Consider the following 4,313-nt stretch of genomic DNA (forward strand, 5'->3'; position numbering starts at 1 on the left):
TCTCTTCCTATCCATCTCCATTTTAAAAACCTACCTTCTAACTCTCCATCTCTTTTGTTGTTGTTACATTCTTCTTCGCTCTCTTTTTTCGGAAGAAAAGTACTCAGATGGATAGTGATCAACAAAACAAGTTCGGTGCTTAGGTTTCAACTTCGGGTATACGGGGTCAGCATCCTCTTTTCCACACTTTCTACCTTACTCTACTCGTTTTACTCACTCTCTCTTCTTTTCCATCTCCATTTTAAAAACCTACCTTCTAACTCTCCATCTCTCTTGTTGTTGTTACATTCTTCTTCTTCTCTCTCTTTTTTTTCAGAAGAAAAATACTCAGATGGATAGTGATCAACAAAACAAGTTCGGTGCTTAGCTTTAAACTCCGGGTATACAGGGTGAGCATCTTCTTTTTTCACAATATCTCTCTTACTCTACTCGTATGACTCACTCTCTATTCTTATCCATCTCCATTTTCAAAACATACCTTCTAGCTCTCTATCTCTCTTGTTGTTGTTGCACTCTTCTTCTCTTTCTCTCTCTCTTTTTTTCAGAAGAAAAGTACTCAGATAGATAGTGATCAATAAAACAAGTTCGGTGCTTAGGTTTCAACTTCGGGTATACAGGGTCAACAACATCTTCTTTTTCTACACTCTCTCTCTTACTCTACTCGATTTAATCACTCTCTTTTCTTATCCATCTCCATTTTAAAAACATACATTCTAACTCTCTATCTCTCTTGTTGTTGTTGCATTCTTTTTCTCTCTCTCTCTTTTTTTTCCAGAAGAAAAGTACTCAGATAGATAGTGATCAAGAAAACAAGTTCGGTGCTTAGCTTTCAACTTCGGGTATACAGGGTCAGCATCTTCTTTTTCCACACTCTATCTCTTACTCTACTCGTTTTAATCACTCTCTATTCTTATTCATCTCCATTTTCAAAATCTACCTTCTGGCTCTCTATCTCTCTTGTTGTTGTTGCACTATTCTTCTCTTTTTTTTTTCAGAAGAAAAGTATTCAGATGGTTATTGATCAACAAAACAAGTTCGGTTCTTAGGTTTCAACTCCGGGTATACAGGGTCAACATATTATTTTTCCACTGTGTCTCTCTTACTCTACTCGTTTTAATCACTCTCTCCTTATCCATGTCCATTTTAAAAACATACCTTCTAACTCTCTATCTCTCTTGTTGTTGTTGCATTCTTCTTCTCTCTCCTTTTTTTTTCAGAAGAAAAGTACTCATGTGGATAGTGATCAACAAAACAAGTTCGGTGCTTAGCTTTCAACTCCGGGTATACAGGGTCAGCATCTTCTTTTTTCACACAATCTCTCTTACTCTACTCGTTTTACTCACTCTCTCTTCTTATCCATCTCCATTTTCAAAACCTACCTTCTAACTCTATATCTCTCTTGTTGTTGTTGCATTCTTCTTTTCTCTTTCTTTTTTTTAAGAAGAAAAGTACTCAGATGGATAGTGATCAACAAAACAAGTTCGGTGCTTAGGTTTCAACTTCGGGTATACGGGATCAGCATCTTCTTTTTCCACACACTCTCTCTCTTACTCTACTCGTTTTAATCACTTTCTTTTCTTATCCATCTCCATTTTAAAAACATACCTTCTAACTCTCTATCTCTCTTGTTGTTGTTGCATTCTTCTTTTCTCTCTCTTTTTTCAGAAGAAAAGTACTCAGATGGATAGTGATCAAGAAAACAAGTTCGGTGCTTAGCTTTCAACTTCGGGTATACAGGGTCATCATCTTCTTTTTCAACACTCTATCTCTTACTCTACTTGTTTTAATCACTCTCTATTCTTATCCATCTCCATTTTCAAAATCTACCTTCTGGCTCTCTATCTCTCTTGTTGTTGTTGCACTCTTCTTCTCTCTTTTTTTTTTCAGAAGAAAAGTACTCAGATGGTTATTGTTCAACATAACAAGTTCCGTTCTTAGGTTTCAACTCTGGGTATACAGGGTCAGCATCTTCTTTTTCCACACTCTCTCATACTCTATTCATTTTACTCACCCTCTCTTCTTAACCATCTCCATTTTCAAAATATAATATCCCTAACCTAATTAATTAGTAAATTACAAGTAATTAAATAATTAAGCATGTTTTAGTGAGTAAAATTAAGTATAAGGCTTAATGAAATGAATCTGAGTCACTTTGGAGTTAAAAAGTGTACTCAGTGAAAATTAAGGAGTATAAATGGGTACTGGCAAAAGTGCCCAAAATATAAAAATAAAGTTGTGAATATTCCTAGAATAATATTCTAGACTTTTGGGTAAAGTTTGGTAATTAATGGAGTTGAATAGATAGACGAACCAATACCCGCTTAAAGCCACTTAACATAAGTTAAGTGACCAAAGCAACAAAAGAAACTCAATTGTCCCTCCCATTCCCGTCGCCAGAAAGAAGAAGAAGGAAGAGAAGAAGAGGGAGGAAAGGAAGAGAGGGAGAGAAACCCTAGGGGGAGCTAATCTCAACCATTTTGAGTGATTCCAAAGCCTAAACCACTCCAAATCTTCACCTCTTTCATAATCCTAGCTTAGTTTTGAGTGGGGAGAATTGTGGAGAGAGATATTGCCTCTCAAAAATTCGGCCCTTGTGAGATTTTGGGGTTTTGGGAATTTCTACCTCCATGGGAGCTTGAGGAGCGCTTCTTGCTTGGTTGTGCAACCATTGGTGGTAAGATTCTACCCCTTGAACCTTATTTTCATGGAAAATTGCATGAGTTAGGGTTTATGAATAGTGTTTTAGGGTTTTGATGAAATGTTGTTAAATTAGCTATGTTCTAGGAAGAATGGAGCTTAGAGCATGTTGTGAAAAATGCTAGAAACGACATTTAATCGGTGAAAATGAGCTTAGATAGCTAAGTGAGTATATTTGGAAAATGGCAAGAGTATGACACTTAGAGATTGGATTTCTTGCTTTGTTAATAAATGGTTTGGTTGGTTGTTGATTATGCCTTGGTGTTGTATAGGATTGAGGCAATTGGACCAACCTTGAGAGACCAACCATTGGAGCAAGCTATGGAGCTTGATTAGCTCCATTGGATAGGTAAGTTCATGCTTATGTTTGGTATGAATTGTATAGCTTGGTTGATAGCTATGAGATGTGATTGGATGCAATATGTGTTAATTGCATTAAACCTTGTGTAGGTTTTGTTTGGTGAGTGGATAATTGTAACTGGTTGCAGAAACTGTTGGTGGGAACAAAGGTTGGCTAAAGCTTGAGGTAAGCCTTCGGACCTTGGGTGTAATTCCCTTGACTGTTCTACCAAGCCCTGAAAGGGTAGAGGTTGTGATTGTGTATATAAATGCAATAAAATAGTGTAATGCTTTGTTATACGTATGTGTATGCATTTGGTGTGGCATAGGATGGTGTTTCCCTATGTTGGTATGTTGCATGACGATGCGTAAATCATACTTGGTAGTTAGCTGGCCAGTAGGACTATTTGCATCTGAGTTTCCTTAGGACAGCTTGAGAGCTCGAGGGATTTCTCCTGGAGATGTGTTGCACTTTGCATAGATATGTATTTACTGCATTATTATTGTTATTGCTATTACACTGATATGGAACTGTGGGGTGGAGAGATGCTCCAAGGACCCCTGGTTTACTGGATATATTCGTATATCTCACTCCGTGTTGTGGGGACCCCCTTTCAGGTAAGGATGCTGCAGGAGCCTCTGATGGCAAGTGGCCTTATTTGCAGTAGATCATGCATGAAGAAAATGATGTTTTGAGATCATACATGTTGTTTTGTAGATTTACATGTATAGGATTGATCATTGATAGCATTGACGTATGTATATCTCGTTATATTTGATGGACTTAGCCTATGATCATGCCATTGTATATCTCTTTGGTTGATGAGAGCCAAGAGATGATCATAGCCTTTTGTAGCTAAGTCCCCCGTTATGTAATTAAACTTGTATCAATGCTATTTACTTCCAGGATATGAATGCATGATGAATATTGGATTGTTGAGATGGAAATTATATTAGGTACCTAGTGCTAAATTGGAAAATGTTGAGAAAACAAATACATCTCGTCCGGTTGACCAATTTTCATACCCAAGGTGATGGAATTGGACTTTGATGTCTCTATGGAAGTTGTAGACATTTCTCTTAGCTTTCCATAGAGACCAAAATGGTGTAATTTGAGTATAGCTCAAGTTATGAGTGGAAAACTATAGGTAGGTTAAATGACCTTGTTTTGGGTCACCCAGCCCTGTGGATGGCGCTTGGGGCGCCAGAGTCACGCTTGGGGCGCCAAATTACGAGATCAGACAGTAGCATCCACGCTTGGGGCGCCAGATTCACGC

At 37.7% G+C, this 4,313-nt stretch overlaps 1 long non-coding RNA gene across 1 annotated transcript; it reads left to right on the forward strand.

Moving 5' to 3' along the window:
* The first annotated feature begins 2,908 nt into the window (after positions 1 to 2,908).
* LOC133294037 (uncharacterized) lies at positions 2,909 to 3,962 on the forward strand. The gene is made up of 3 exons (XR_009749135.1): positions 2,909 to 3,046; positions 3,148 to 3,223; positions 3,655 to 3,962. It is a non-coding gene; the product is annotated as an uncharacterized LOC133294037 (long non-coding RNA).
* The last annotated feature ends 351 nt before the right edge of the window (positions 3,963 to 4,313 follow it).

Source organism: Gastrolobium bilobum, unplaced genomic scaffold, assembly GCF_033153095.1.
Source record: "Gastrolobium bilobum isolate Gb01-03AN ecotype WA unplaced genomic scaffold, APGP_CSIRO_Gbil_v1 utg44992, whole genome shotgun sequence".
NCBI lineage: Eukaryota > Viridiplantae > Streptophyta > Magnoliopsida > Fabales > Fabaceae > Gastrolobium > Gastrolobium bilobum.